Genomic DNA, 13,094 nt, shown 5'->3' on the forward strand with positions numbered 1-13,094 from the left:
GGAGCGAAGTGGATGGACGTCCCTAGCCGTACATCCGCAGGATATGTCGTAACGGCCGTTTGAACAATTGTCCGAATAAGGTCCCTGACGGGACGTTAAATGGAGCATTATCGCAGGAGAGAGAGAAACATGGCAAGGTGTCTCGCGCTGTGAGCTCGAGTTTTGGTGAAACACTGAATGGATCACACCAAAAGCAGTAAGAAACGCAGATGTTACGTCATAGTGAGTTCATACGCCAAGCAGTTCTTCAGTCCACTGCACGACCATCTCTATAATACACGACCATAAAACTCGCACCTAGCCCCAGCGCCACTGATGTAGTTTCGCCAAGCGGCCGCCGCGCGTTTGTGGCGTTGAATACGGGACCCTCGGCAGACGACGCATGCTATGCGGGTACCGTTGCTGCCGTCATTCGCGTTTGGGTTTTGCTATTTTTCACGCGGTGGACAGTGTTTGTCTCCAGTGCATGGTTTGTGGATGGTGCCAGGGATGGCCATAAATACACTTTTCGGGTATTTAAATATAAATACAAAATACTACATGTTTTCATGTATTTAAATACCGCCTATAAATACTTTATGATGAAAGTAATTAAATACAAAATATAAATACATTAAGACAGTATTTAAATACTGTAACTACTTCCGTAAATACTTTGAGCCGTCCGGGCACATTATTCTTTTAAATTATGTAATAAATGGAGACACCTACGGATGCATCTCTGCTGCACACAATGCCCACATATTTCTTGACTTTTCCGTGATGCAGTGTGATGATTTCAGCATCTTGCGTGGACCGACTTCCCATTGAACGAAACGTCTCCTTGAGTCTCAGGAGCAGCGAGGGGGTATTAGACAGGACGGTAACGGGACAAGAACTGACGACGACTCAAAACCAGCTAACGACTCGTTATCGCTTCTTCCACTTCCTCTATGTTGAATAAAGTTTTCATTTGTTCATTTGCTGGTTTTCAGTCGTCGTTGTCGGTTCTTTTCCTGTCTGTCTGTCCTGTCCAGTCCGCTGCAACGGGGGTGGCGATATCCTCATTCGCACATTGTGCTGTTTTCTAGAAGGACGGAAATCCCCGAGCACACGAGATGAGTGACCTGTAGCCTCTAACCAAGATACCCTTCATCGCTGGAGGCTAACAATGTGGGACTCGAGAGAAGCCCACAAATACGGGAGGATGAGATATGTGTATTTAAGTGTATTTTAAATATAAATACGCCTAAAACAGTATTTAAATATAAATATAAATATATTTTTCTTGCCTGTATTTAAATATGTATTTTAAATACATGTACGGTATTTATATTTTAAATACTATTTTAAATACAATGTATTTAAATACTGCCCATCCCTGGATGGTGCAGACGTGATGGTGTACTGCACCGTCCCGCTTTGCAAGCCGAAGAAAGCAGTGTCGAACACAAGTATTTCATTCCACGAGTTCCGCTCAAATGCTGTCTTACGGGAGAAGTGGCTCGAAATATATTGCGGCGTCTTGACACAAGTAACTTCATTGCGAATTGCGATTGTTTCATTTCATATAGGATGCACTTGATGGATGGCAGTGTGTACCTAAATAGGTTTATCTAATATAGCTAAGTACCTTTTACGCATCTCTCTCTTAAAAAAACGAATAATGAACCGTGGCCTCCGACCAGGGGTGGACATAAATGCATTTTTTGAGTATTTAAATATAAATGCAAAATACTTTGTTGAAAGGGGTGTTTAAATACTCTTCATAAATACTTTTCGATAGGAGTATTTAAATATAAAATATATAGTATTTAAATGCCGTAACTATAGTACCAGAAATACTGTGATGAAGATGTCATCTGGAATTAGAGAAATAACGATGAACATAACAAGTCAGCAAGAAAAAATAGCATTTATTTGTTAGATTATCACGGTAATTTTAATATTAGAAGTTTTTGACTGCATCACTTAGGATTCTTGTGTTCGGCCGTACAATCAGATTCGCAAAGGAGAACAGCATCTTCACTGGTGCCGATGAGCAAAGTCTTGCATTAAATTTGATGAAGATGCTTCGTACAACAAAGTAATCAGCCGCGACCATTGTCTGCAACAACAGCGAAAAACTCTCCATCTAAAATCGTTTTTCGCCTGCATGCTAGCTCGAACTCTGCGTGTTCTCGGCATTTCAAGGCCGAAGACTTTAGCATCGGCGCAAAGCGCAAAATTCTCAGACGTGGCACCGTGGCTACGGTACCTACGTTTAGTGATCATGAAGTTTACACAGCCTTGCATCTCCCAGGAGTGCAAAACGAATACAAGAAAGGCACCAAAAGGTAGCGTCGCAGAAAAGCCACCATCAAGAAAAATTCTCAGAGTGGCTTCTATCCGAACAGCATAATAAAGGTTAGCAGAGCATTGTAATGGCAAACCACAAAAGAAGAAAAAAAAAGTGTAAAAGTAGAATAAAAAGGGACCAATAAGTAGGAAAACAAAACAAGCAACTGCTGATTTAAAACTGAAGTTCTTGCTTATACAACAAATTCTGTTGGACGTCGTAACATGTACATGTATCAGTCATCTCTCTGCCAGGAACAGTTTCTTCTTACAGTCGTATTCACCCATTCTCTGTAACTGCCCTGTATGTTAACACGGAACGCCTCTCACGTGAAACGTAAAGTCTGAACGCGCTTGCGTCTGACAATCATAAACGCATGACAACTGGCCCAGCACACAAGGTGCTGCTGCCAAGTTTATGTGTACGATGTACGGCACATAGTGCGCGAGTTTCACAGTTTTACATGCCACCTACGCTTCAGAGCACAGCCTATTTCTGAGTATTTATAGTTTCAGAACTCTTAGCTCTACATGAACAGAGAACCTGCGACAATACACAAACATGTACGCACGAAGAATTAACCACAAGGACCACTCATATTGCACCCCCAAGAACACACGCGGTCCTCAGGATGTCCTCAAAGTGTCATCACGTCCTCGTCCGTGATGGGATAAACGGAGGATGTCCACAGGCTGTCATCATAGGAGCTTCCAGTGATTGTCATTTGCGTACATCCTGCGGTCGTCAACCGGAGGACAAGCACAGGAGAAGTAAATCATTTTAATACTGCGTTGTGCATTTTAATACCTGCTAGCCAGTAATCAACTTCCCGATTTATTTCTCATTACCCAATACAATCAAAGAATGCTCATGCATAAATTAAAAAAAAACGAACAAAAATATAAAATAAAAGAGATATAGGGCGCAAATACTGATCGTCGGATTTTAAAGGAATCCGTCCATGTGCAGCGTTTGACGTGCACTAAAATACAGTTTGCTAGACCTTTCACTGCGGTCTTGTTGCATGAGTGTCCACAAAGGGACCCTGGCAGGAGGTTGCGCGGAGCCTTTTATTTCCGAAGAGACAAAAAATAATAGCGTTTCACTGCTCAAGCTTCACTTACTATGCATGCATCAAACCAAAGCAGTAAGAAACACGAACACTACCTTGAGAGCGATTTAATACTCCAAGGAATTTCTCACTTCATTGTTGGTTATGTGCGAAATCAAGTTAAGCTTAGATACCTCACCCTTTGTTTTGACTCAGATGCGAAGAGGACTCCCGAATCTGAAGTTCGCAAGACAAGTAATAACTTGTATCGGTTCTGTCTTGGAAAGGAAATGCTGCTGCATCATATTTCTTTCTAAGTGGTTTTGCAGGTTTTAGTGACCTAGGGGCCTTTTATATATCTCTCTTTTTTTTTTTGCATTTTAAACTGTGACACTCATTGTTTGTGATGAGAAATACGCTCAACGAAATACAGATGAGAAACCACGAATGGAAGCTGGTGACCGAAATATGAAACTGAAAACTGAATATATATAAAAAACACACACACGCTGACTGGGTGCTGCAAATATGCCCTCACTTCCCAAAATAAATAATTCACTAAGGTATCTGCTTGCTCCCAGAACTGTACTAGCCGCGTCATTTGGTAGCTCCCATAGGAGGTCCTGAGGATATGACGGGGAGTCTCACTTTGTCACATTTCTAACAAATTAAGGACCTGGTAGGGAAGTCCTGGGGATGTTATCCCTGTCCGCTGATGACTTTCCTCGGACGTACCTAGGAGGTCATTCTGTTCTTGGGGACACAGCTGAACTACAACAGGCGCTCTTCTGGGTCCCGCAAGTGGCGCACCTGGCGGGCGCTCCGCGCGTAAATACGGTAACTTCCGCTCCTCGAGGCGCGGACGGAAGTCTCATAGGCGAACGGGCGAGTGTTATGGTCGTGTATTATAGAGATGGTCGTGGTCCACTGTTACAAGTATACACAATCGCATTAAACTTAAGCACCTCACTCTTTAGTTTGACTCGCAGGCAGACTGGAGCAATATATAGTATCTGTTTTCGCTTTGAAATATATGCCACTGCCTTTCTAAGTGATCTTCATGGTGCTAAGATCTTGTATATGTACGTCTTTATTTTTTTTTAACTTTGTGCTCGTTGTCTGTAATGAAAATACCGGAAACAAAACAAAAACGAGCAACAGAGAAAGAAAGATGCAATGGCCGAGCCTCAAACAAAATGGCGAAAACAAACGCGAACAGCCCTAGTAAGAATCTGCCCACTTACGCAGCAACTCAATAAAGCAGTATCAATAATAATGAGAAAATGCAGGGGCCTGAGCACGCAAACGCCCATGCAACGTCCGGGCATCTCCGTATAACTTCCTATGAGCACAAACGACGGATATTTGTGGGAAGTCTAAACTGTGGCCACTCGGAGATGTGCGGGACGTCCGTCGGAAAAATGTCTGTCTCCTTGGGAGATCCGTATTTCCGGGGAAGGATATCCCCAGAAACACCACGGGAAGTTTTGTTCTGTTTGGGCGGATGAAAGCTAAAGTAACACGACAACTTAAGAACCAGGACAGGAAGCGTTGGCGTAAGTTTTGCCACCACCTTTCACCGTTTGATCCTGCCACGAAGATCTGGCGGACAATCCGACCTCTGAAGAAAGAATCCTCTCGCGGCCTTGGCTATCGTTAAGGGTGTAGACGAAAACACGCTAGCGACGGACTTCTGCGTGGTACTAACGACTCCGGCGGCTGCCTCGACCACGCCACAACACCGCAGTTTTGTCCACAGTTTGACGGCTCAACTTCACCAAGACTGGGGGGCCCGGAAGTTATGGACCGCGACTTCACACTAATCGAGCTAAAGGTAGCGTTGAAGCTTGTGAACGCCGGCTCGTCCCCTGGACCCGATAAAATCACCTATGCCGCCCTACGAAACCTTGACGGGCGGTCATTCCAAGCTCTCCTTCATGTGTATGATACGTCTTGGCAACAAGGACTTTTACCACATACATGGAAGGAGGCATTGGTTGTTCCCATCCTGAAACCAGGCAAGCCCCCAAATGCCCTATCCTCCTCTCGCCCGGTGAGCCTGACAAGCTGTATGGGGAATCATCGCCTCGACTGGTGGCTCGAAAAACAATGTGCGTTCCCTCACGAACTGGCTGGATTTCGTCGCCACCGAAGCTCCATGGATCCAGTTCTCGACCTAGTCTCTACAGTTCAACATGCTCGTGCCCATCGACGGATCGTCCGATCGGTTTTCCTCGACATCAAGCGCGCATATGATACCGTCTCGCACATTTGTGTGCTGCACGCCTTGCGCTCGTTTGGAGTATCCGGTCGGCTCTTCATCTGTCTCCAAGACTTCCTTACGGACCGAACTGTCGCTGTCTGTACGTCCCAAGGCCAAAGCCCTCAGCATGCTGTTCCTCAAGGAGTCCCCCAAGGAAGCATTCTCAGCCCGACACTCTTTAACGTGGTGATGGCCGGCCTACAATCAGTAATTCCTCGCAAAGTGTCGTTTTCCGTGTATGCAGATGACGTCGCCCTTTGGAACATTAGGAAAATCAGGCCCAGCTCTCCAGCGCCGCCTGCAGCTCGCTTTAAACAATATCCATGCGTACCTCACGCACCTCGGGATGGACCTCTCACCCCAAAAGTGTGTCGAGCTCCCTTTCACGCGTAAAGCTATGGCCAATTTCCCTCTTTGACTTTACAAAGAAGCTTGAACCGGTACGCTTTCACCGCTTCCTTGGCGTGGTAATCGACTCCGACTTGCGCTGGGCTCGGCACATTAAACACCTTGAAACTAAAGTGCAGCGATGGCTCCCCGCAATTCAACATCTTTCTGGCTCAGGATGGGGCTGTGATCAGCGTTCGCTGCTCGCGGTTCACGCGGCATGGGTGAGGGCGACTGTGCTTTACAGCCTTCCTAATCTGCACAGGATATCAACAACTTCATTAAATACACTTCGGTCCCTGTTTGCTCGAAGCCTTCGTCGATGCCTCGGAGTTCCAACAATGGCTGAAACACGACAAGTACTGGCTGAAGCTGGTGAGCTCCCGATTGAGGTTCTCCGTGAACGGGAAACGGCTCGGCACTACCTCCGTTTGCATGCTCACATTCCCCGCCACCCGCTCCTCAGGAAAATTCGATACCGCCCTGAAAGCGACTTCTATCGAGTATCGCAGAGGACACGCCAGACTCTCACTGGCTTCGTAACTAAGGACACTATACCGCCGGAAGCCCCCTGGTCTCTACCGGTACCGCCCACTTCTGTACGCCTCCCAAACCTTCTGGAAAGAAGAGATCAGGTCCCCCCTCAAGTCCTCCGAACCCATTTTCATGCTCTGGTTGACGAGACTTTTTTTACGTTTACGGCAGCATGTACCCCAGGCAAAAATCTGGAGTGGGACCACTTCAAAGTGGTTTATTGGACAGGTCCCACTTTGAGTGTGGGACCACTTAGTGACTGGGACCAGTTGAAAGTGGAACCAGCTTCACGATGGTCCCACTTGAAGTGGAACCAGTGGAATTGATCCAGTGGTCCCCTCTGCTAAGTGGTCCGGGATCCGGTCACTTAGCAGCTGGGACCACTGAATGCATGACCGAAAATAATGCGTAGAAATGCACATATTGCTCAAGTAATTACCTTTTATTCTGCGAAAAGCATACACTGAGCAGAAAGAAATAATCAATACATCTCTACATGTACATACCACGTAGTATATAAGTCTGATCACTCACTGTGTCTAGACAAAGCATATGCCTGACTGTGCAATGCACTCACGGACCACTGGGAGCTTTCGTTCGTTGGCCACCTCACATCTTGTATTTTCTTAGAGAAGATGACACGGCACTCCTGTTTTCCATGCAGGTCGCGACATACACCGCATTCCTCTTCACCGTACGTTCAGAATCACCTTATCCTGTTTCTCTTCAAGTTCCTCCGAAGTTTCTAAAATGAAGCATCTAATTAATAGTAATCAAAACATCACGGTCATCACTCATACCTGCAAACATTCTTGACGTGCAGTCCATTCGGCGTTTCACAGTGCGTTCTTGCCCCTACGCCGCTTACGTCTTCTTGGCGTCAAAACTCTTCCGGGAAATCGACAATGTGTTGCACAGGAACCATTGTCATCGCATTGCCTTACAAAGCGCACTGAAACACACGTAAATACTGCACAGGAGATACACCATCCTTGCGACGGCTACTGAAGCGAAACCAACTTGCTGCGACGCGTAGCTCTCGCAGTTTGAAGTTTGAATTGCCGTGGCCGCCGTGGCATCTTCCGACTTCACATTGCATCAGCCTCTGCAATTACCTTTTTTGTTGTTGTTGCTGTTGTCTTTCTTCTAGTATTTAGCTTAATTTTTGTTGTTGTTGAGTAATATTTTTTTACATTTCTCTGGTACTTAATATGTTATGATATTCACCTCAGATGAGAATGTGCACGAATTGGAGTTACAGGGATACAGCATATATTTGATCGCAGACGCGCGCACCTGGATAAACAGCAATAAAAAGAGCATACCGGTGCTAAAATAGATCAGAGTAATAGATCAAACAAAACATGGCAAGTGTGGACAAGATGAAATCTCAAAGGGGGAAGCTGCCCAACTTGGAGTCTCAGCGACCATTCTGGGAACAAAATGGTACCTGTGAGGCTCCAGCTGGAACTTCTGGAACCATCTGAGACCAGAGTGGTACCACTGATGTCACCAACGTGGAATCAGCCACCCCACTTGGGAATCCAGCTGGGACCATCCACATTCAACTGGAACCATTCCGGGACCATCAAACATCCAACTGGAACCAGTCCAGATTCAACTGGAACCATTCTGGGACCAGTCCAGATTTTCGCCTGGGACCGATGGCGCATCCCGAAACAACAAGTCCGCCTCAGCATTCGTCATACCATCCGAAGGCGTAGTGCACGGAAGACGCCTTTCACATCCAACCTCCTCCACAGCTGCGGAACTTTATGCCATCCTTTTCTTTCTACAACACATCGCTGATTTTACACTCCGGGAATGGGCAGTCTTTACAGACTCCAAATCTGCACTTCAAGCAATTGAAAATTCCGGCATACGAGGCCCATCCGCACCCCTAGTCACAGATGTGTTAATGGCTTACCACACTATCTCCGCCGCAGGCCACATGCTAGTTCTCTAGTGGGTTCCAGCCCATTGTGGTGTCGTGGGGAACGAGCAGGCCGACAGCGCCACAGAAGCAGCACACTCTTATTGGAAACGGACCCGTATTGTTCTGCTGAGAGGAGACCGCCGTTCAATTCTGCGACGCCTAGAGTGACACCCCTGGCTTCTCGCCAACGGACAACCGACATTCTTCCCCCCTCTATGTTGAGCAGAGTTGATCCAACGCTCGCTTTCCGCATGCCACGAAACACCTCTCGTCAAGATGCTGCATTAATCCACTGAATGCGCCTCGATGTGACCTTTACAGCTCAGTGGCGTTACCGCTTGAAACAAGTTGACTCTCCCACCTGCTGCCACTGTGGTGCTCTTGAGGATCTGGAGCATATTCTTCTTCATTGCCCTCACTACCAACCTTCCCGAACCACACTCTCCGAGTCTCTTCGTCAGCTGGACTCTCGCCCTTTCTCCCTATCGAAATTACTTGGTCCCTGGCCCAATCCAGCCCAGCAACGCTCTGCGCTCAAAGCTCTTCTGACATTTCTGGACACCATCGGACTTCGATCGTTATTGTGAAGGGGCTCGTTATTTTATTCCCCCCATTCCCACCAACAATGGGGTAGAGTATCGCCTGTAGCGATGAAACTCCCCACTCTCCAAGGTCAAAAGGAAAGTTGTTTGATCCCAGTAAACCATTGACGTACTGTGGACGTCCACACGATATCCGTTCGTGGATATTTGGACGTCGCGGGGACATTGCCAGAGATCCCGTGACGTACTTCGGACGTCCCCGCGACTAGGATTTCTTCCGCGTTCTCACATCGCATGGACGTCGCATAGTGGACCGTGGCTTCAGCGCTAGCAAATGCAGCATTTAATAGGTATTAGGCATGCATTGATGTACAGCTCCCATCAGACCTAACACGTGGAAGACAAGTAACACACTTAGCACAGACAGACACGTGGTCTCGCCGCCAAGCACGATCCAACCTAGCAGGGCCTAGCTGGCCCCGGAGCATATTAACTGAACAGAACCTTTGACTTGGCCTATCCCATTGACTATGCTCAATTAACATTTCCGAAACGGTATCACACGGTGGCAGTGCTCATGCTCGTGCGGTGTGTTTGAAAGTGTGTTTAAATGTGTGTTTAAAGGTGAGGTCCCCTTACACCCCACCACGTACGTGGAGGGATACCACAGCATCCACAATAGTGTGTTGCCGAAAAGGCTGGAGCATATACTGAAATAAAAGTTGTTGTGGCACGTTCATTATAAGAGTATTACGGCGTAAGACAGGTGCGTCTTTGCAGTTAATTGTATGTGCAGATTCAAGGTATAACCAATAACGTTTCTGACATCCCTTCCTATCGAGTAGTGTGTTTTTAGTTCAGGCTATCGTCTATAATGTGATTACCTGCCGAGTGGAGCTGTAAAAGTGGTCGAATACTGTTGCTCACCCAGTGTCACGCACAGATAAATACGTTGCATGGCCAGCTGCACGCGAACGATAGAGATACATAACGGTTTTACTTGTTCCCCCATATCTAGTTAAGGTTCACAGAAGTTTTTGCTTGCTCTCAGCGCAAGAAAAAAGTTGTTGTCCAAATAACATGTGAAACATCACATATTTATCCGTATATCTCCAGGCGACGTCCAAGCGACATCCCACTGACGTTCAATGGTTCAAATCAGTTCAGTGCCCAAAATCTGGTACATACTAGATCTTGCGTGGATACCTCGGGGATGCAGGCTGCTTCTTTTCAAACATCCAAAGCGCGATATCCTACAGATGTCCCTGGGACATCAGTTATTTACTGGGTAAAACTGAAACGCGAATGTTGTTCTGGGATATCCCACAGATATCGCCTGGATGTTCAGATATTCAGGACGTTCACGACCTTGCAGGGATATCGTAGGGATATTAGTGGTTTGCTCGGATGTGTAGCGGATTCTGGTACATTCGCTCCAAATCGACCACTCAAATTTGTCATAAGTTGGTCACAAACATCTGGTGACATTGCCTTTTGACGAATTACACTGGTCGATCGGGACGCTAACGGAGTGCAAGAAGTGAGCCCCGTGAGAAATCAGCGATCGGTTGGAAATATGGCTTGTTTACCGACGTGGACGAGATCCCGTCCCCCTGCCGACGCCGTGCTCTATCCCGTCCGTAGCTGGAGAAACTCTTGACAGGATACGGTATGGTCCTTCAGAGAGAGTCTCGTCCTTTAGCTTGACTGAGCGGGACCTCAGCAGCACAAGCTGTCCTTATTCCGAAATTGCGACGCCTGTCGAAAAGGGACTTTTTCCTGGACCAGCCTCATGTATCATTCTATTATTATTTTTGAAGGCAACTTCCGAGCTTGTCCCAGGTTGGCTCAGACGACACCGGTGTAACTGGATATCTGCTCAAGGTCAGCCAACCGGGTGCCAACTCAGTGAAACCATTGCCAAAGAGTGATATAATAACTTGCAGTCAGTGAGTCATTTTGGGCTCATGACATTTGGTTCATTAGTCACAAATTCCGATGTTCTTTTCCTAGTGTCCTATTTTTTCCCACTGGTTCCTTCCTGGTTTCACGGCATATCCTGCTCGCATCGCACTGTCCGAGTACCCGTTTTCGGAGCACCTACCCACCAAAAGGACATTGGCTTTTGCCTTGACTCTTTCACAAAGCAACTCCAAAAAATGAGCAATGAGATGACATCTAACATGGCTCGAAACCTGTCTCATTCGTCAGGCTGCCCATCAGGAGTCACCATGCAAAATATTTTCGGTCTGCGGGTATTGTCACCGCGCAATCAAATTTACAAAAGCAGCAGGAAAAAGCAGCCCCGGCCGGCCGGCACGATGCTCGCGTGACGTCGAAAAAGTCTCCGTGCGTTTCTTCTTTTTCTTCTCAGCTCATGTGCTGCTACCCGCTTGAGCTGCGCCTGTTACGTCACGAGCCACATGCAGGGGAAGCTACGTCACGACCTACTATAGATTACATCGACCATGTCATAACTGGCAACTCCTATATTTTATCGAGTAAATCACAGATGTCCTAGGTACGTCTGCAGGATATCGCGCTTCGGACATTTGAATGGAGGAAAAGCCTGGAGATCCCTTGGATACCCATGAAAGATCCAGTACACGAGATTTTGGGCACTAATTGAACGTCACAGGAACGTCGCCAGGACGTTGACTGAAGATATGTGAATAAACGTGAAGTTTATGGCATCTTGTTCCGACAGCCACATTTTTGTTCTGCTGAGAGCAAGCAAAAACTTCTTTAAACGTTAACTGGATGGGGGGACAAGCGAAATCGTTATATATTTCTATCGTTCGCGTGCTGCTAGCCGTGAAAGTATTTATCTATATTCGTAACGATCGTTAAGCAAAAGTGGAATTTGATCACTTTTATAGCTCCACTCAGCAGCTGATCCCATTATAGACAATAGCTTGAATTAAAAACATAGTATCGGGCATGAAGGAATGTGAGAAACGTTATTGGTTATACCATGTCTCTGCAGATTCACGGGTTAATTGCAGAGAAGCAGCTCCTCAGCGTTACAGGTGTATCACGGCCCAAATACGTAACATTCGTAACAAACTTGTCCAAACGGCCTTTATTTCAGTATAAGCTCTGGGCATTTTGTCAGCATAAACCGTTGTGAATGCTCCCTTCAAATTCGCGTACGCGGTGGAGGGGACAAAAAGGGAGCCTGCTCTTTTTAAGGTGGAAGCACGTGGTAACATGGTCAGCCTTGGTGGACCGCGCGTCAGAGTTTGGTCGAACGCTTACAGGGCTTACTACATTCCCTGAATTTTTGACCTGTTGTTGATGTTCAAGGCATTTATTTCTACACACACACGTAAAAATTAACATTGTACATAATATGTATGCAAATACATATATATTTACATACATATCAGAGTGGTGTCAGATATGTATCAACTAAAAGCAAGTGCATGTTTGAACCTGCTTGCACGATGTCCCACGTACGTCCATATATCATAAAAAGACGTTCCCGGGATATTCGCAGGATCTACAAATGACGAAGAAGTGCCAGTCCACAGAACGTCTCGGGGATGTAAATGGGCTCTGTGGCAAAGTCCGTGGGATATCCCAACGTCCAAAATAGGATATCCTGTAGACGTTCAGTGGATATATATGGTTTGCTGGGATGAGGAGTTCGTCCGCACGATCCGCTAGGGGCGATAATCATCGGCCCGCGAGACCTACATCATGATTGGACAATGGAAATTTGAATTTTGAACGCGCAGAAGTGGACGTACGACTACCGTAGCAGACGACAGCAACAGCTCCCATGAAAAAGCGTAGAATGATAATCAACTTTAGAAAGAAGCATCTCCCGGGGGACATCCACCCCTTGTGAGGTAAAAATACTACCTGAAGTACAAAGTATTGCAGAAAATTCAGTAAGCAATAGCCGGGCCGATGAGTAGCGCCACCACTAGCTTCTAAATGCGGCGCTGGGAAGGGGTGCCTATGACATGGTCGTTATGATCTAGTAGGTCGTGTATCAAGGGATCGTGGTCGTGGTCACGACGTAAAATAGAAAAAAAGTGGATAAGCAGATACCGTGG

The sequence above is a fragment of the Ornithodoros turicata genome, chromosome 1 (assembly GCF_037126465.1).
Source record: "Ornithodoros turicata isolate Travis chromosome 1, ASM3712646v1, whole genome shotgun sequence".
NCBI lineage: Eukaryota > Metazoa > Arthropoda > Arachnida > Ixodida > Argasidae > Ornithodoros > Ornithodoros turicata.